The sequence below is a fragment of the Cynocephalus volans genome, chromosome 5, assembly GCF_027409185.1.
Source record: "Cynocephalus volans isolate mCynVol1 chromosome 5, mCynVol1.pri, whole genome shotgun sequence".
NCBI classification, from domain to species: Eukaryota; Metazoa; Chordata; class Mammalia; order Dermoptera; family Cynocephalidae; genus Cynocephalus; species Cynocephalus volans.
Window position 1 is genome coordinate 7,499,285 of NC_084464.1, and position 21,034 is coordinate 7,520,318.

At 44.9% G+C, this 21,034-nt stretch overlaps 1 long non-coding RNA gene and 1 pseudogene across 1 annotated transcript; both read right to left on the bottom strand.

Annotated features, from left to right (window-relative positions):
- Nucleotides 1-2,178: 2,178 nt before the first annotated feature.
- LOC134378717 (uncharacterized) lies at nt 2,179-9,710 on the bottom strand. Its single transcript, XR_010023681.1, has 3 exons — nt 9,559-9,710; nt 4,427-4,492; nt 2,179-2,766 (listed from the first exon to the last, which is right to left on the bottom strand). It is a non-coding gene; the product is annotated as an uncharacterized LOC134378717 (long non-coding RNA).
- A 3,817-nt stretch (nt 9,711-13,527) lies between these two features.
- Nucleotides 13,528-19,080, bottom strand: LOC134378716 (uncharacterized protein C1orf53-like; annotated as a pseudogene).
- Between the last annotated feature and the right edge of the window lie 1,954 nt (nt 19,081-21,034).

Sequence of the window (21,034 nt, forward strand, 5' to 3'; positions counted from 1 at the left end):
CAGCCTGTGCCAATATAAAATAAAGCAAATCAAAACCAAAGAATTCTCATTGTTGGTATTAGTCTAAGTTGGGTGTTTAAAAACCATTATTCATGTATAATGCCAGATACAATATCATGGTACGGCTGCAGCCAATTAATAGAGCTAGTTATTAAACTATACAGATTTTTTTTACTTCTTAAAAAATTATATTTTGCTTATTTCCATTTTCCCTGGGGGGAGGGGGAAGTAATTTAGAAAGAATGGTTTTGTGGCTGGCCAGTCACTCAGTGGTTAGAGCACAGCCTTATAAGCCCGAGGTCACAGGGTCCCCATTGCCAGCCACCAAAGAAAAAAAGAAAGAAAGAAAGAAAGAATGGTTTCAGAGCAATTACTTTTTTAGCTTTAGGAGGTTAAAAGCATAGAATTTCAAATTCTGTGTGGAATTTTTCATGTATATACAAGGAGTTTAAGTTTTTTCCAAATGTTGAAAAACAAATGTTAGTAAAAATTTGGGGGGTTGTACGTCCCTAAGAGAAGGAAATAGATTTCCCAACTAATTAATCATTACTGTTTAAAATTGATATAGTTAATTCTTTTGTTTAATCATATTCCTTATTTGAATTAACAATTCAGGTAAGAAATAGGAATACTCAAAACATTTTTCCAGTTTTAAAATTAAAAAATGCGAAGTTTTCAAAATCCAATAATCACATATACAATTGCAAGATTTAAAAAAAACTCTTTAATTATCTGGTTCTTTATTAACCTAATCATTTAATTGGGAACATGATTATTTGCCCAGCATGATACCACTCAATTTTTTTTCTTCGAGATTCTGGAAATAAGTAACATACAATTTTAAGAGGCACTTATTAGAATGATTCAAAACTTCCCTTACCAACTGAAAGACCTAATTGATGAAAAAAATCCAAATACACTTTGTAGACAAAATATGTTCACTTAAAGGAGACAATACTGTAAACTCATTTGCCAAGTGGCTGCAGATGCTACACACCAAGCTGTTATTTTTATTTCACAAATATTTTGCGGGTTAGAAGAAAAAATAATCTTGTAAATAATAATAATAATTAGAATTATAATAAAAAGAAGAGGAAGAATTAAAACAAAACAAAACAAAACAAAAAACCAATGTTAGAAAACGTTCGTTAAGGTAGTTTGTGAGGGGCTTCCAGATGCGTGGCCGTCCATGTTAGAGGTCACGGATGTCACTACAGTGACAGTGGGACTGTTCAGGCCTGTTACCCTGGTCGCAGTGCCGGGTGGACCGAGAGCGCCGCCGTCTGCCGAGGGCGGGGAAGTGACGCGCCGCCAGCTCTACCGACGCCCCCGTCCTCCTGCCGCAAACGGTTCCTTCTGAATTTGGCTCGTGCGTTCTGGGACCAAACCTGCAAACCAATCCCCATTGATTTCTTTACCAAGGTTTATTTTTATATTTCCTTTCTTTCTTGCTCCTTTTTTTAAAAAAAAAAATATATATATTCTTTTCTCCTTTTAAATATAATTGTTTGTTTTTCTTGGAAGGGAAAGGGCTTTTTTCTGTCTTTCTTTTTCTTTCTTTCAGAATGGGGCGATGTAAGTAGTACTATAGGTTTATTCTCTCTGAACTGCACATATTCCCCCAAGCATGATCAAGTGGCAGTTGGGACAACTCATGCTAAGGGGGGACACCGTGGAAATGAAGGCACAGAGATAAAGTGGGGAAATGCACCCTGATCCCTCAACCGTTGTCTTCGGAGAATGGGGGAGGCAGGGCCACTGACAGCATGGCAAAGTAAGAACTGCTCGCAGAAATGCACATCATTAAAACAGACTTCAAGCTAGTCACGAGTCAGACACGAGGTGTGTATTCTTCACATAGGAAAACTCCCCCAGTGCCACAGACTCCAATTGGCCTGAGACTTCAGTGAAATTAAAAATAATTGCTCTCACTGAGAAGTGGGAGAGGGTCACAGATGACTCACAGCGAGCTATTATAATCTTATTAGTTGCATATTCTTACCATGATGAGTTTAGGGAAGCAATTGGACAGCAGAACTAACTCCCAGTGTTTAGTTCTTATTTACAGTTAATATATAAGACGGGAAATTCTTGCTCCAATTAGTTGCCGGGACACTAACCATATTTTTGGCCTTTCAGGAGTTGGGAAAAAGGGTCCACATGAATTTGGAAGGTCAGAGCATGTGAGTGAGGCTGTCAAGAGTTTGCTGAAGTAAGGCAGTGCCAGTGGGTCCCTCACAAGTCTGTGCACTGAGCCTAATGTGAATGGAAATGTCTAGAGCCATGACTTGTTTAAATAACGTCACTCGCATTTGCACAGCAGTGAGGCGAGCTGTGCTGGTTTGGAGGACCCATCTCCCCATCTGTAGGGAGAATGTTGCTGCACTTAGAAAGACCCAAGTCTCTCTATGAGCACCCTCCAGGAAGTCCCTTTAGGGAGATAACTAAGATAAACTGATAAGAAGCAGTAGGGGACGTATCTGAATCACTTTAATCAAGGAAGAGAACTATTTTTACTGGTGAGAGGAAGGGAGATGTATGCACAGCCAATGATGGAGGTCAGGCTGCAAAACTCTTTTGGTCAGGCCTGTTTTCTGGGCAAGCTGCTTGAGGTCCTTTGCATCTGGGTTATGGTTGATAGCAAAGTAGGATTTCGTGGTCCAAAGCTGGTGGTGCTTGAAGGAGGTTCGCATGTGCTTGGTTTTCTGCGAGGGTGGATACGGTTGCTGTCCCGATCCAAGTGGTCTGCCTTATTCCCATTACAACCTGTTGTTGAAGAGGGGACAGACAGCTGCTCAGCGGAAACTGCATTAGCTGAAATGATGGCAGGCTGTGGGATACTACTATGATGATAAAACAACAGTGAAAAAGGCTACCTATCCAATTGTGGGCAGTATCTAGACAAAAAGAAATAAATTAATTGCCAACGTCAGCCAAATGAGTCTGTTCATGTGGACACAACCAAAGTGTATATAAAAATATTACATAAATCCTGTCTTTTGCTCAATACTAGAAAAGTTTGGGAAGATGAATAAACTGTACATAGTGAAGTGGGAGTGAGAGAAACCTCCAAGGGTGAAATGAAGGAAAGTTATCTAATATATTTATGCATATCAACACCCTGCCACCACCCTCACACAAAGTTTTTTAAGACTCTACATTTTGTCTGTACTTCTGGAATGAGATGTAGTATCTGAAGGCGCTGCTTTTTGTCATGAGGGATATGGCAAACAATTGTTTCAGCTCTCCCAAGTCTGAAAGTTCTGAGAGCCCATTAACTAAAGAAGATGTCAGTTCCAATTTTTAGCCTTTTCTCATATTCCTAGAGCTTTCTCAAAAAAGTTAGAAAGTGGCTGGAAAAGGGAAAGAAGTTAGAAAATTAAAATTTGCAACTTCTTATGTAATTGTAAGAATATTATTTCTTAAGGGCTTTTAGCTATATCTGGTTAACACAGGGCTATACCAGGAAGAAAATATTTTCCCTTGCAGTTATTTTAATAAATATTTCTGAAAGAGTCTGAGCCCAGACTACTCTCCACTCAGATCACGCCTGAAGCACTCCCCACAGCTCACAGTGGAGAGACAATGACAACGGTTATTTCTAGGCTCAGATCTTGGCCCTTTTTGCTCGGGACGTGTGTGAGTGGGATGTGAGCTGTGCCCCTGGCCGGCCTGGCAGAGAGAGAGGGTGGCATCTTCTCTTCTCTTGCAAAGCCTCCCTCAGCACCAAGGGCAAAACAGCCCAGCCTTTGATGTAAAGCTGCACATTTAAAAGGTCATTTCCAATAATCTACTGGCTCTGTGGAGAAAATATAATTACAAAATTTAAACATTTTTCTCAATATTCACTGATTCAGCCAACATCACAAATAAAAGGGCATGGCAATTTTTTTCTTTAAACCCTTTCTTCAGATATTTATCTGATGTATATTCATATCTGATCATCCTGCATTTCAATGCATTATAGTAGAAGATCTAAAATCAATCCAATCATATCACTCAGGGGGAAAAGAAACCTGGATCTTAAAAATAAACAAACAAACAAACAAAAAAAGACAAAAAAACAAAAACAAAAACCCAAAACAACAGTGAAGCATCTCTTAATATGAGCTTTTCCATTCTGCTTGATAAAATGTTATCTGCCTGCTATGCTCTGGTTAGATTACTTCTTAAAACATATTCAGCAAATCAGCATCTATATTCAGCAAATCGGCATACATACAGAAACACAGAAGTTTTACAGTCATCTATCAAGAGGTCAGCCACATACAAAACTCATTTAACAAGAAATTCTGCCTCATGCAACCAGACTAGGCATGAACTAATGTCTCCTTTGTCTGTATTTTCAGAAGACATGTAAGTTGAAGGACACACTTGGCAAAAGAGCAGGTGAGTTCATTGAGGGAAAAAATTATATCATATTCACCTTTGGATCCTTTGAGTCCAGCACCAGGCAAGGAGCTCAAGAAGCATTCAACCAAGATTTTGAACCCTTTCAACAATAAAATACAAAGTCAAATCAGCCTGAAGTGGAATTCAATTCAGATAAATACATTCAAATGTTGAACACAGGCTTCTTAAGCACTGCCAGAAAGGGTAACATATACTCAGAGATAACGGAGAGAAAATACTTTACATTTTATCCTATTTCAGCCCAGTGGGGATATGCCAACTTCAAATATTCTACAGGATTGCACTTTCATATCCTCAAATGAATGGAACAGCATCTCATGACCTACTATAAAACTTTACTTATTTCCAGTAAACTGAGCCATATTTCACAACTAGATTATAAATAGGCCCACAACGAAATGGTTAAAGAGGTACACATTAGTCATTGGAGGCTTCTTCAGATAGGATTTCATTCCTGTTATATGTGAGTAATGTGTAACTACACATTAAATTGAATATTGCACTTGGGAGAGAAGACTTAACTTGGTTTTTAAATAATGCTGTTAGCCATTTCCTCTCCACCTCAAGGTAATATTTCTTAAAAATGAATATGGCTTCCAACCTTACTATGTAATCATTAGTGCTTAAAATGAAGTTTATGAAAAATAATTGTACTAAGATTTGATGAAATTGCTTCCCTGAATATGTACTCTATATCCATTATCGTTGATTTAAAACTCAGCAAGTAATTTTAGTGCATTAAATACAATTAGAGGACTTGTTTTCACATAAAATACACAATTCAGTGTGTCAGGAGATAGATTGTCAGGTCTTCATTAAACAGATATTACTGTATATAATTGTCCCATGACTATGTTATCACTTCTATTTTGCAACTTAGTAGAGAAATTTATTTCCTCTACAGAGTGATTTGGTGCATCCCTAAATTATTTGTGTTTAAATACAAATGCATTACGTAACTTTGGAAATGATTGTTTCCCCACGAACTATTTCTAAAGCTTTAGGGGTTCACCCCCCAAATTATGAGATGAAATGATAACTCTCTTAAAACTGTCTTAAATTTCCAGCTGTCAGTACACACATATCTAGCATTATAAAGTTAATGAGAAGATCCAAATATTTTATTTTCAGTCACTTACAAGATGGTCACCTATCCTAAAGTGAGTTTCTGTTCTGAAAGTGACATTCTGAGAATTAACTGATCCAGGGAGACCACTAGGGGTCAGTGACAAGCTAATTTAACAACAACCAGGAGCCTTAGAAGTTTGGATGGGAGGAAAGAATCTAAGGAAAGGAGATTTTGAGAAATGGCAAAAATTCAGTCTCTCAATCAATGCTAAATTAACCAAATAGGAGATGCCTGTCTTAGACTAAATTTTCTTCTTACTTCTGGAGGGCTTTATTGCAATACAGCATTTCAGATACATTTTCTATGTCTCTTTCTAAAATATCAGCCTAATTTGTACAAAGATAAAACAAAATTAGGAATATTCTCATTAAAAGGCATTTGACTAAACACTGACTGATCTTTACCAAGTTTCACATCTTCTCTGGAGTCTTCAAATTATAAACGTGCTTTGTATAAATATTTTTAAAAACATATTACTGTGTAAATTACATTTTTAGTATCAACATTACCCTTTATGAGATGTGTTTACATTTAAGCAGAGATGGCAACATAAAATCCAAAGAAGGCTAAAATAATGAATTAAACTGGGGGTTCATTTTATTTTCTATATTTTAACATGTCATTAGTTTGATGAAGGGTTTTTTCCCCTAGTTTTGTAACAAACTGGCATTAGATTCATAAACACTTTTTTGGATGGTGGGTTGATTCTGGTCAGGCATCGTTAAACCAATTCCTCTGGATTATTTTCATTTGATCTTAAAGAAATATATACTATTTACTGGAATCTCTGGGACACGCCCAGAAAAAATGGAGTGGATGTTAATTAAAAGGCATCAGTCTATAGTGGTGTTTTATACAAACTCTTCGGTTGTTGCTGCGGAAGGAGGGACTCAGCAACCTTTCCCTCCTTCCTGAGCAAGACAATATCAACTTTCTCAAGAATTTGTAGCAGCGCTAATTTGCAAACTAAAGATCTAAATGGCTCAGAAGATTTTCATTCTTTTAAGAAACAGATTTGTACTACCTAGTTCTCTTCGGAGGAGTAAGAGAAGCTAAATTCTACTGTCCTTCAAGCTCCTTGGATCTTTCTAACATAAAGTAAGATCCAAGGGAAAATCAAATGTAGCTAATTAGATTAAATAAACAAGGGAAAAGCCAGGCTTGCCCCTTTTTGGCTAGAAATCTCCACCCAATTAGGCTACTTGGTGGTACCCAAAACACTGCTGAGCCAGAGCACTCTCCGAGTTAGTCTGAGCTACAATTCCCGGTGTGACACCAAAGGATCGTACACAGCTCTGTTCGGCTGAAATCATTTCCAGAGCCTTCTGTAGTTCTTCTCCCGCTTTAAGTGGGAAAGGGAAGCACTTGCATTAGTAATTGGCCTTCTTTATTAAGAGAACATGACTTTTATTCTTACGAATAGCAGTCACAGTTTTAGTCGTACATCATTTAAAGGTTAGAAAGTTCCTGCGTTTGGACCGGGTACCGTGCTTCTCCGCATTTTTTATTTGATTTCCCCTGCACATGATACGCTCCTGGCCCAGGAGCTAAACGCAGTCCTGTCTAGATAGAGGGACTTGAGCTGGGATGCCAGAGACCCTGAAACCCAAGACTCCACTGCTTCCCCTCCTTTTTTTCTCAGGGTCAAAAATACCGTCATTTGCAGACTGGACGCTGTTAAGGTCCTCTGGGTGCCAGAATACAGCTCATAAAACACAATTTCACACAAAAATGAAGCCAATCAAGTGAACTAAGCTGGAGACAACCCCCTCCCTTCACTTTGGCAACCACTGACAGCAGGGCTGCTATTTACTGTAAGTAATGTAATTAGCTCCTTTGGATGGAAATCAATGAGCTTTTCAAATCCACGTGCACAGGAGAAGGGCCCTAAGGAGGGACTGGGGGCAGTGGCCCTTTCAGACAGCAGGTCCTCTCACAAAGGGGCAGATTGCCCTCACACAAGCCAGAAGCTAAATCGACTCAGAGCCTGAGGAGCAGGAGAAAGAGAAGGGGTGTCTAAGAACATCAATCAGTTAACCCAAGGAAGCTCCAAGCAAAAAGTAAACACAGGACCTCAATCCCATCTCAACTTTGTCTAGTTTCTGTGCTAAACCCTCTCCACCCCTCAAATGGGGCTGTTTGAAATTAGGTTTGATTATTGCCGGATGTTGATCCTGCTCAGCAAGAACATACAACCCAAGAACACCACTCTCTCCTTGCAGGAGATGAAACTTTGAAAACTACATGAAGGGAAAGTTTAACAACTCCCGGAAAAAGCCAGAATTTTGTGAAGAGTCTCCAGGGAAGCCAAGCACGGAAGTCCTGCAAGCACTCCAATCCTTCATGCATGCATCATTCCACACATTTGTTAATCATCTATCAGGAACAGGCAGCGCAGAGCACCTTCTACAATCAGCTTCTGAGTTGAATCTAGCTATGTCTGCTTTCTCTTATAAAATTCAGGTTCTTGCACCCAGTGGCTTTTGCTACTTCCCATAAAGAAGCGGACTGCCAGGATTCTTCCTTCTCGGCAAACGCAGGAAGTCCGCGGAAAGCTGGGGGTGGGGCGGGGGCCTGCTGGAGTTTGGGAGGTCCTCGTTAGTTCTGCGGAAATAGCTCCCCATCCGCCCAGACCTGCCTCCAGTTCCTAAGTAGGAAGCTCATGGGAGTTGGGGGGTGGGGATGAGCCATGAATTGGGTGTGTGACCTGGGGTATCCTAATCTTTCTGTCTTGGACCCCGGAGAGATTGCCTAAGAGGCCCCCCTGCTCACTCTCAAAGGACCATAAGGACTTTAAATAAGGAGAGTGTCTTTGTAGTTCTACCTCCTTTCACCTCTCCCGAGGAGGGGCTGAGGCCAGGCTGTGCAGACAGGAAGCCTCCCCCTCTCCCAGCTCCGGGCTGAATGGCCCGCAAGTGTTCTATAAAAGTTGAAGGGCTCGCTTTTTCCGTTCCTGGGGCTGAGCCCCAGCGTCGCTTAATGGGACAGGTGCACGGGGCTCTCTCCGGCCTGCATCCTGGAATAGGATCTCGAGTATCCTCTCTGAATTCAAAGCTCTACTAGGAGCAATGGGGCAGATCCCTGGCCTGGCGCTGCCCTCCTCACAATTGGGCCCACGCAATGCACTAAGCTCTCTTTCCCTTTCTGCTCCTCCAGCACCCATCCCGCTACTGTTGCCGCTTTCAGCAAAGCGGGCGGCTGAACTCCAGCCGGGAAGAGGAATTGGGATTGAGAGTTCGGGATCCTGGAATCTCCATGAGGGTCAGCGAGTCGGTGGTGCCCTTTTCCTGGGCTCCTGCAGGTCAACCTGGGCAAAGGGCTCTGGTTAATCGAACTCCTCAGAGGGGAAGAGAGGGGAAATTAAGGGGATGCATGGCTGGGCAGCAGAGGCTTTGGGGTCAAGAGAGAAAAATAGCCCAGCGAATGTGCATCTCTTGACAGCAGAGATGACTTAAGGTCTCTTCAGACCTGAACTTTGGAGGCCATGATCCTGTGCCCCTAATTTGCCTTTTATGGTCTGAAAAGTGCAGCTCTTGAAACAGTGTCGGCTTTTGGCACTGTCGTGTCATCCAAGGCCGGGAGGGGGGAGGCGGTGCTCAAGTCAGCGTTGTCTCGGGGCTGGGAAGCGCGCGCTTGGCGTCGTGCCACCCGGCCCTGGATGCCCGGCTGCGCTGGGTGGGAGGTGAACGCATGGCCGGGAGGCGCCGAGGCCTTTCTCTTGAAAGTGGAGACAGATTGTCTTTTTGCAAAGCTTCCTCCAACACCGAGGTTGGCAGGTCCAGACTGACTCCGCCGCACTGGCGCACCTATTCCGGAGGCACCCTCAAGACAGATAGGAGCGAGCCTAGCGGAGCGGGGGCCGAGCGAGCAGGACTGCCCGGAGAAGGGCCCGCGGCTGCGCCCCAGCTGCGCTCCTGTGCGGGCCCCTAGACCACAGGATGCCCCAGCCAGGGCCCTGCCCTTCCGCGCTCTCTGCCCACGTACACCCTCCCGCCAGCTGCTTACTCCCTTCCAACCTCTAGCCTCCGTGGCCTCTGCGTTCTCCAGCGGGGCTGCCACCAAGTCTCGAATATCGCCCTTCTGAAATCTGGAGCCGTTTTATCTGAGACTCGCTGCACCGTCGACCCTCAGGCCCCCAGAAATAAAGTCCCACGCTGCTCAGGCGGCCGCTGAGATCACGCGCCAAAACGGCTGCGCTGGGTTAGGGTGGAACAAACAAATGCGGGTGAAGCCAGTTTCCAGTGAAGCCTCCCGCGGGTGCGAAACTGTTTTTCCTCCTCCGCCGGCCCATTATCTTTTCCAGAGAGGAGACACCCCCAGCAGCCCCGTGGAGGGTGCAGAGCGCATCCCTCAGGCCACTCACTGGCACCGTGACCTCCGCCCGACGCCCCAGACCCCGAGGAAAGTCAGAGACATTCAAGAGAAAGGCAAAAGCGGGGAGACTCCGAACGAGGCTGCGTATTTTCAAGCCTACGAAGTGTGGTTGAATTTTTAAGACAGACACACTCCCCTCTTTGTCCCACCCAACGAAGGCGCGCACACGCGTATGGACGCGCGCGCACGGTGTACAAGTATAATCGTTCCAAGAAAACGGGCCGAGGAAATGAGAAGGCACCTGGCACGGAACTCACCTGCCTCCAGAGTGGTACCGTTCAGCATTCTTACGGCAGAAGTTGATCTCGCTGTGATGGTGGTCGCGCTGGCAGAGAAAAGCCGCGCGCCCGCCGAGCGGCACAGCCGGGGTTGCCCAAGCGCCTCCTCCCACCCAGCGGGCGCGTCCAAACCGCGCCTCCGTCGGAGACTTCAGGTCGGCGCGCGGCTTCCAGCAAAGCCGGATCTACCCCGGGTGGGCTCCCGAGCAGCCCTTGGGCTTCCCGGCCGTCTGGGCGCCCTCCGAGGACAGAAAACTGCTCCAACTGGGCACCGCCCGGTGGGATCTTACCTCGAGGTCCGGATGTCAAATGTTCCCCCCAAGAACTCGGTTCACGGCAATAGAGGGCGGGAGGCGGCGGCCAGAGGTGCGCACCGGTCCCTGCGTCTCGACGTTGGTCCCTCTGTTAATCCGAATAAATAAATAACCCTTTGTATGGAAATGAATTTGTCCCCTCTCTCCCCTCGCCCCTCTCTGCCGGAATTGACCGGAATCCCTCACCTCTGACCCTCAGATCCCTCCGCCGGTCTTTTATTTCCTGTTTATGCTCCCAAATCGGGAGCGGGAGGAGGAAGGGGCGGGCGGAGGGCACAGACACGGGCCGGCGCCCGGGGACACGCTCTGAGGCTGCGCTCGGCCCTCCCAGCCTCTCGGTCATCAGAGGAGGTGTTAATGGAGGACTCGGCGGTGACTGAACCTCAGAAAGCCGAGAGCGTCTGGAGGGTTGGGCGCAGCGGGGGGCGGGGACGGGGCTGGAGTCCCCAGCGCTCCTGGGCTCTTGGCCCCGGCCGGCCTTTGCCTTCCTGCAGCTCGTCCCTAAGCGATGCTGCCGCCAGCTGGTGCGCACAGACGGTGAGTGGGCGGGAGCTCCTGCGGGAAACTGGGCTAAGCCACTGATGGCTCACCCACCCCGTCTCCGCCTCCCCCTCGGTCCTTCCTGCGCTCCCCGCGCTCCCGGGCTTGGCGTCAGGAACCGGTCACTTGGGAAGCATTCTGGGCTCGAGGGCGGTGTTAGCCGCCGGGCCGGCTTGGGGACCACGAGCACCTTCCGCTCGGGCTCCGGCTAGAGGGTGGGGGTGGAGATGAACCTTCCGAGGGAAACCCTCAGTCACACGTGGCAGGTGACCGTTCGCTGGGACGCAGCCAGACCCGGGACGGGCGGGGGCCTGTTACCTGGTCTCGAGTTCCCGAGGGGCTGCGTTGCCCAGGGCGCCCCTCACAGTCCGAAGCGGGGAGCCGGGGATTGCTGGGGGGCCCCGCGCCGGTGGGGAGGGGACGTGAGCAGTAAGATTGGGCAGGATCTCGGTCCGGGTGACGGTGCGCCCGCCCTGCCCGCCCCTCCCCCGGCCACCAGAGCCGATCCTGGGTAAGTGCGTGGGCCGAGGGCGCGGTGGGCCAGGGCTGCCCGCGCGCCTTCCAGCCGCCTGTGAAAACCACGTAGGTTTGGGGCGGCTCGAGGGGCCGTGCGGAGGTGGACGCTGCCTCCTGGCCGGCCCGGCCACACAGTTTGGGGGCGGTCGGGGACAAACTAGGAGCGGCAAATACGAGCCCCCGGCCTTGTCTTTCAATCCCAAATCCCAGAATGTTGCTCAGAACACCCCGGACAGAATCCCTCTTTCCACCCGAACACTTGGCTTCTCTAACTAGTCCCACCAGCCAATCAGTGCCACCAAGTGTGCCTTTTAAGCTCCCCTGCCCCCGACTTTCCCCTTCCCATCCCGTCCTCAGATCTTTCTTCCAGAATCCGCCCCCCAACCCCCCCATCTCGGTCAGTTTTCACAGCCAGAAAGGGACAAGCTTCCCAGAAAGCCATCTAATGGATGGACGGCGATACCCACCCTGAGATGCTTGGCGCTCTAAACTCATCCCTGTCCGAAGCAGCTGTTTCTAACCTCTTTGAGGTCACGCACCGTTTTAGGTATTTGATAACGACTTACATTACACACGCAAACACACGCACACACGCGCACACACACACACACGCAGGCGCAGGCACACTGAAGTGCACACCGAAGCTCATACTTTAGGATACAAACCTCGGGTGGGAGGATGTTGTCCTCAGGGATATCCTCATCCCGCTAGAGTCCATGATTCCCGGTTAACACTTTTATGCCCGTAGTCCCAGGAAGGAGGGCCGTGAGTCTGGCCGTTTTGTGTCATGAGCCCAATTGAAATCGTTTGTGGGAACAAGGGTCAACCCTTGAAGCCCCCCCATACCCATCAGGGTATCGAGAGGTCCAGGGTAGGCTGGACGTTCCAGGGACAACCCAGTCCCTGGCTAAAAATAGCTGTGGGTTCTTTGACAATTTTTCTAGGAAATCAGGCTCTCCACAGAGGCACACAGAGGGTGCAGAACCCCACTCCCCCTTATGTATCTAAATTTTCTTTCTTTCCCTCCCCCTTTGGGGAGGGGATTGTTTTGGCATCTAGGAGTACCTTGAATTTGTTGCAAGGTAGTGAAAAAATGGCACCGGCTTTTAAATTCTTCTCCGTGGATGAATTGTCCAGTCCACAAACTCAAAGCCATCACTCGAATGAGTGAGAAGATGAAATGGCAATTGTCAGCAAGGAGTGGAGGACGAGGTTCCTCGTGTGCTCTCCAGGGACTTTGTGTTCTCAAAGTGCTGGTTGGAAAGCAACATGCCAGTTGCCATTTGTCTAGTAGTGAGCCTCCTCCCCAGCCTCGATTGGAGGAGACAAATCTAAACCCCAGTGGTTTTTGATGGAGGAACATGCACATGGAACAGACTTTGGGAAAGCCTTTGGCGAAAGGGCACTGTGCTGGAACACAGACCTGTGCCTGGCCCAGAGAGTGCCTCTTCTTCTCAGGGCCCCTCTGTTCCAAACGCACAGTTTCGGAGCCCCACATTTTACCGGAAAAAAATAAAAGCCCTTCTTTTCCTTGTTCCGCATAGTCGCTGGGGGCAGTGCGGCTTCTGAAGAGAGGAGTGTGCATCGTGATCCACCTGCTGTGAGGTCTGCCTAGGGCAGGGCCCTTCCCCAGCCAAGGGAAGAACCACCGCTGCAGGAATCCATCTCCACCCCTTTCTATGGTAACTCGTCCCCCCCAACAAGTTTCCCATTTCTATTGGGTCCTTTCCTGTTAGAAATAATCTAGAAATCTATCTCCCTTGATTTATTGCATCCTGGGGCAGGAGTCTCCAGAAACCTTGAAAGTGGAGCAGCACCACAGTTGATTTAAACCTGGAAGTCTCTATTTCTCAGCATCCACATGTGTTTGTACACAGACACCTAATAAGAAACCTGAATTTTTACAATGTGTGAATAAAATATAGCTTAAAACTCTTGCAGTGAGGCCCATTTATGTGGTCATATTGTGTTTAATGTGGGAGCTGCCACCCCTGATGGGTGGTTCACATTCATCTCTACAGAACCACAGTGAACTTCAGACCTTGGCTCCTGGCTCCAGGTGCAGGAAAGAGTAAGAGCGTCTCTCCACCCCACACCCCCAGCAGTTCCTTTGCTATTGTTGCCAGCAAGGCTTGAAGTTCTGCTAGGAAGAATCACAAACATCTCACATAGGATGATGTTATGGATGTCCTTTCTTCTTTGGCCAGTTCCCTACTGCAGGAAGTGCACTGGGAGGAGAAAGAGCGCCTGTAGAGAGAAGGCATTGGTTGAGTTATTTCCACCTTCCAAAGGGCTTTCTCATAACACTGTCTTACATTGGGCCCCTTTTCAAAATGAATGTCCCTTCCTCATTCCCTTGTTTCTCCAGAAAGATGACCTTTTTAGACTCCAGGTTCAGTGTGAGATGAAATTGTGTCAAACATAAAAATATGAATTGAATTGCTTCTTTTTAGATGAATCTTTTTTTTTTTTTTTTTTTTTTTTGTCTTTTTCGTGACCGGCACTCAGCCAGTGAGTGCACTGGCCATTACTATATAGGATCCGAACCCGTGGCGGGAGCGTCGCCACGCTCCCAAGCGCCGCACTCTCCCGAGTGCGCCACAGGCTCAGCCCTAGATGAATCTTTAACATTGACTTGACCATACAGACACTGCAGAAAAAATAAAACAAATTATTATTGAGTTATTGAACAATCATCTTGAAAAAGTACACTTTTAGAGACTGCTAACAATGTTACATAGATTATTTGATCTATCGGGCCCTGCTAACTAAGGGGAGAATAATAGCAACCTCAGGTAAATGGTCCTAATTAGGGCCCAAGAACCATTTCCTAAATGCACCCTTCCAACTTTAAGAAATTTCCTGTCAAAAATCCACTCAGAAAATCCTCAAGTCCTCAATTTATGCAAAGCTCTTATGCATTTGATTAGAAACAGCTAATGGCACAGGTAGGAACATACGTGAAAGCGAAGGCTTAATTTTCCAATACTGGCTGCAATTGAGACATGCATTTAGTGTCTATTCTTTAATTATAAAGTGAGTCAGTTAAAGGAAATAACATCTTTTTGCATTAAAACATACAAAGTGTTCTGTTAACAGAGGTGGTTATCTGTTTATAATCTTAACCCTATAACAATTTACCTTACTACTATGCTTTGAAAAAGTAATAGTGAGGAACCCATTCCCGTTCATGCTTTGCTCAGAGTAGGAAAGGAGTAGTTATTTCATCCTAATCAATGAATATGGAGATGCATCTGTTGAAACAAACATTTTAGGAAAAGGACACAACTAAATTCGGGTTAATCTTGTCTCGCAGTTATTTTAAAAACAGACTAGAAAAGAAACACAGAAAGAATGAGAGAGAGAGAGAGAGAGAGAGAGGAGGATAGAAAAGAGAAGGAAAGAAAAGAAAAAGTCATCATCTGAAGGAAACCAACCTCTCAATGCTGGGCAAGTTGCTATATATTTAGCTAATAATGAAGAAAATGCTTTCTGGGATCTAATTTGCAACACTTTAGATTTCTTTTCCTGACCTCTTTGCACTTGCCTACTGAATACAACTTATTTGAAACCTCATGAAAAGTTCCCTTGTAATAAATAGCTCCCATGAATTTCAAATCAAGCATTTAAAGGAACTGATGCTCACAGTGAAATGAAACAAAATTCCATTAACTTTAAAGGTCCTATGTTGGTACTAAGGACTTCATTGACCTTGACTAAAGTAGCTTGTGAAAAGTGCACTCCAGGTCAATTTGGCTTTTTTATTCGACTGTTGTTCAAATAATAGGTATTTATTTGAACTGCAAGCTGCTGCTGTGAGAATTGCTACTCACGTGTCTGCAGACACAGCCACAGCATTCACCTCTCTGCAAGTGGGCAAGCTGTGTGAGCACCACATAGCCAGTAGCTGGATCCACATAGTTTAGCTGACCAGCCTGGAGATTAATAACATAAAACAATTCATTAATCTCAATATTCATCATATCTCCTCACCATAATTTCTACTCATAAAATACTGCAAAAATCTTTTTAAACAATATTAAGCTTTTTCCCAGCAATGTTAGTGGCACTTGCAATTAAAAACTGAATGCATTCTGACATTATACACAATCCAACTTTATGTGACATAAGGAGAAAATATACAGTTTGAGAAAAATGAGAAATTGATGGAAAAACAAGAACTCTATACCCAATAACTATGTAGCCACTGCTTCAATATTTTTCAATTGGTTTCTAGGGAATGAGTTTAATAACAGGTGATTTAAATGATTTTAAGATCTTAAGAGGCTGAAAATGAACTTTCACTCAGAAGCTGCAGTTGCAATTTCAGTACTTAAAATATGTGGGTAATGATTCAAATTTACAGAAAAGGTGTTAATCAAAACCAACAGTCCCTTTAGAAAAGTATCACCTTTGATATTATTGAAAATTTTTCTTTACCTTCATGATATGTTACTCCATTGCACATTTTACACTATTTTCTCTCCTTTTTTTTTTTTTTGGAGTGTGTTAGCTCTATTTTAAGTGAAAAAAAGTATTGTTTTTAACATATTAACACTCACTGCTTTCACAAGTTTGATCAAAAGCAACGTTTAGTATAACATTTCAAATGTCAGGGAAGAATACTCTACCTACATTCAAACAACATGAAAAAGTGTCCCAAGTACTTTGTGTGAAGGTAAAAGTAAATAACACAACATCTTCTGTGGATTTGAGTCCTTTGGGTGATATTACTAACCTTGAGTTTTTGCAGAGGAACTTTCCCAAAGGCTTTTCATATAACCCTTTTACTATGCAAGTAACTCAGTGCACCATTCTTGCATAGAGCCTTTTCATTAAAACACACAGGAAACTTGCATGTCTTCTGACGTATATTTTTGCATGAGCCATGAACTCCTTTTTAAAAACGGAATAGTTATATTTCAATACAAGTATACAATGCATCATTGCAACAATTTGTCATTTCTTTTTGATGACAATATTTGAACTCCTCTCTTCTAGCCCTTTGAGAACATACAATAAATTATTGTTGATTATAGATGCCTAGCACTACTGTAGATCACTAGAACTTATTTTTCCTATCTAGCTATGATTTTGTATATGTTAACCGTTTCTTATTTAATGGCTGAGTATTTTATCCTGGTTGAGGTTTGAACCAATTTATGATTCTTCAATAAAGTGTGGAGCAAAAGGACAGATAACGTTCAAGTCTGGGTTCACGCTAAGGCATTCCTGCAAAGCTAGACCAGGGCAGCAGAAATCCAGCAAGCAGTCCCAAGATGGTCTAAGGGGCCTCCCAAATCCTTTGGAACCGCAGAAGCACATCACATGAAACTGGGAGCACTAAACACTACTCTAGAGTAATCTATTGTCAAGACCTCACTTTATTTACAAAGCCTGTGTTTGCAGACTTGGAAGAAAAACAAAAATTGCTGGGAACTCTGTAGCAGCCTTCCTTTCACTTTTCATAGCTTCTGGGAATCTTCTGAGGGCAATTATCTGGCAAACTGGAAGCCTGGTTGCTCCTGCGAATGCGCCTGTTCCTCTGCCTCCCACGTTGATTGAGCACCTCTGAGCTCCTTGGCTGCCCACACAAACTTAATTTGTCCTCAATAAAAGAGCCTCACGTAATGGTGGCAGCAGACAGAGATGTGGCAAGATGCTGACAGTTTGACTGGAGAGCAAGATGTTCAGTGGTGCACGTCGGCACCGGGAAAAAGGTAAGAGAGCTATCTGCCTGGAGGCGTGGAAGGACCATCATGAGGGAGCTCTGATTTGTTGAAAAAGAAAAACAAGCTTGTTAGTGGGTTTACTTACAGTCTCCTGGACAGTCATTTAACCTGTGATACTGACACTGATGAAACAAGTGTGGATTCCCCCAGTGAGAAAAAGTTTCCTTTCCTAGGCTGATTGAAACCATCTTTATATGCCACTGGTGTTTGCTCTAAAAGTAGTGAAACTTTTCGCTTATATCCACCACATTTATATGGTGGAGTATGAGAAGAAACATCACTCCTTATTTTAAAAAGAAGAGTATAAACAAGAACAATCAAAAGCCGCCAGCCATTTCCTCATGAATCTTTAGTTTCAACACTTGAATGGGTCAGACAGTGGATTCTCAGGGCCTACTAATTGTCAATGGAAAAACAGTCAACTTTAAGCAACCTCCAAGGTTTTCTTCTCTACCCTCTGGCTCAAGCCACACTATATAATATTAGTCCTGTCAAGTACTGGAAGCTATAAAAACGAATGAAATACTGCCATTTGCAACAACATGGTTGGACCTTGAGAGAATTATATTAAGTGAAACAAGTCAGGCACAGAAAGAGAAATACCACATGTTCTCACTTCTTGGTGGGAGCTAAAAATTAATATATAAATTCACACACACACACACACACACACACAAAACGGGGGGGGGGGGGAAGATATAACAACCACAATTACTTGAAGTTGATACGACAAGCAAACAGAAAGGACATTGTGGGGGGGGAGGGAGAAGGGAGGGAGGTTTTGGTGATGGGGAGCAATAATCAGCCACAATGTATATCGACAAAATAAAATTAAAAAAAAAAAAGTACTGGAGACACACACATGCGACACTATATAATACTAGTCCTGTCAAACACATACACACACACACACACACACACACCTCTTCTTACATAGGTTAATTTCATATTACTTTTCCGTCTTTACTATGGACTCGGTTTCCCTCTCTTTTCATCTCAATGTTTCTTTTGTAAAGGTAATAAAAATATAAATATGCTACCTTTAAACTCATGTGGTCTGAGTTGTTAGAAACCGTGAAGGGAAATGGTAAGTTTAGATATTGGTGCTAACAAGCAATTGTGAAGTTCCCAAAACAGAAGGAAAATAAAGCTCAAGAGTGTCCAGGAAGAATATAAACAACTGGCTGTAGTTTCCAACTGTATTTTCTTCCTCTCCGTTAGAGTCGAAGGAAAGAAGGAGAGGGCAGTGGTGAGACCCCCACGCTGCGACCAGAGTCTAGCTAGGACGCTGATCAGAAAACGAGTAACGCTCATGCTCAAGACAGATATTTGGTAAAACCTTTTGTCCGGAACGCTAAACTGTGGCCAGTTTTCAAGCGACATTGTCGGAGCAGGAAGAGCGTGCGCATGTCGGGGGCCAGCGGCTGCCTTTCCTTCTGCCGGCGACCTCCGGGTCGGGAGCGCGCGAGAGGCGCAGGCGCAGGGACCCCGGGGGCGCGGGGCTGGCAGAGGGGGTCTCACCGCGCGGGCGGCCGCGTGTAGCCCCGCGATCCCCCGCGCCGCCGCCGTGAGCTCTGCGTTCGCCGGGCGCCTGGCCTCTCCCTCCGGCCTGTCCTGCGAGCCTGGCTCGGAGCCGCCGCAGTCTCCTGGGGAAGCGGAGCAGAGGGTTAAGCTGAGCTGTCGTCGGAACCCTGCTTCGACCTTGAAGGGTTTGGGTGGCAGGGTGGCGGGAGGTTGACCCCGAGCGCGGCGCCCGCCAACGCCTGCACCTGCCTGGCCGCCATGGCCGCCGCCGGCCTGTGGGAGGCGGAGCGCCCGGCGCTGGGGCGGGGCGGTGACCGCGGGCCGGGCCATAATGCGCCGATGCCCGGCCGCTCGCGCTGCCCTCTGCGCCCCCTGAGCCCGGGCCTCGGGCCGAGCCGCCCCTGCGAGGACAGTCGAAGAGGCTCCAGCTGGTTGCGGGGACGGGGAAGAATGTGCTCTTTCCACATCTTTGTACCTAAATTCTAAACTATTCTGTTTTTCTTCTGAAGTGAAAGGTGGACATTTTTTTCTCACGTCAAACTAGATGAGATCATAATCGTCATAAATGTTAGGATCCGAGAAAGTGATCCATATACCCGAGGCTTGTTAATCACCACCGTGGGCCTGTCCAGAAGAGGCTGAGCGTTTACAGGTAATATGTGGTAGGAATAAAGCCACAAGAGGAGCCTTTGTGGCTTGGTTCTTTGGCCCAACCTGAATGACAGCCAAAGAGAAAATTGCACACTGAACAAGAAAAGGAGCTGTTGTTATGTTGCTAAGTATTTGCAAAATCTAAACTAAAACTGTATTTCCTGTCTGAAAGATGAACGTTATCCTGATACCCCCACAAAGTTGAACTTGAGAAAACTAGCGCAAGCCCAGGAGGTAATTTCAGGTGTTAGAATTAAATTACCACCACCACTATTCTCTACCCCAGCCTGGGTGTCAAGAAAAGGAGGGTTGAAGAGTAGTAATTTTGTTAGTGCTTTTCAGTATTAAAGAACGGAGGACAAGAATTGATCCTTGAGGGCAAAAGTATATTCCTCAGTTGTACAGAAGAAGGGTGACCAAGCCACCTTTTATAGTATCCGCATTTACCATGCAACTCTACTGTAATAGTATTTGATTTTCTTAGTAGGAGCTGATTGAAACAAACCCCATTGGTTTATTATAAATCTCATGGTGAATTAATAAATTGGAATTTATTTAGCAAATCTGTTTTCTTTGCATTGGAATAATAAATTAGTTAGGTCTGGAGATTGCGTTGTGATCTGAGAAGAGTTTAAAACCTCAAAGGCTAGGAAAAGCTATGGAAGGGTGAGACCAAAGTTGAAATCACCAGAAATGAGCAGCTGTGTTTAGAAAAGAGAATTCACTGTAAGTCAGGTTTTTCCCCCCAAACCAAAATCTCAAGGGGAATAAATTTGGAGTTTCTCATTTATTGTACTGTTTTTAAAGTTGAGGATCAGGACCTACTAATAGGCCATGGCACCAAAGGTTGGGGACAGCATTTACAGAAATAAAGTAGACTAGACCAGATTTAAATAGAAAATAAATAGAGCCGTCTTACCTAGGAAGAGTAAGTCCTGTTACTTGAAACTTTTGTTTTGGTTGGGATTAGAAGGTAGAAGTGACTATAAATGGGTTGAACAAGGGAGATCTTTGTGGTAATTGAATAGTTCTGTGTCTTGACCATGATGGTTACACACATTCACACATGTGTAAATGTCATAGAACTACATATACATTGTTCCAATACCAGATTCCTGGTTTTCATATTGTACCAGAAGTAAGTAAAATGTAAACACTGGGGAAACCAGGGTGATGGGTATACAGAACCTCCCTGTACTTTATCTGCAACTTCTTGTGAATCTATAATTATTTCACAATTTAAAAACAGTAATTAAAAAAAGATGTAAAGGAGGAGGGATGAGGAAGGAATTGGTAAAGGGACGTGAAAAATGATTACGGGGTATAATGTGTTGAACATACTCATCATCCTGATTTGAGCATCACATATTGCACACAGGTATTGATATTCAGCTCTGGGCCCCACAGATATGTACAATCAACTGTTACACTCGTTTTAAAATGTTTTAATTGTAAAAATGGTTTTCAGACTACTTAATAGGGCAGGTCATGGAATTAACCAGAACCTTTTTCCCCTTTCTCTTCTATTCACAGGGTTAGAAATCATCCTGGTTAATCAAGGCC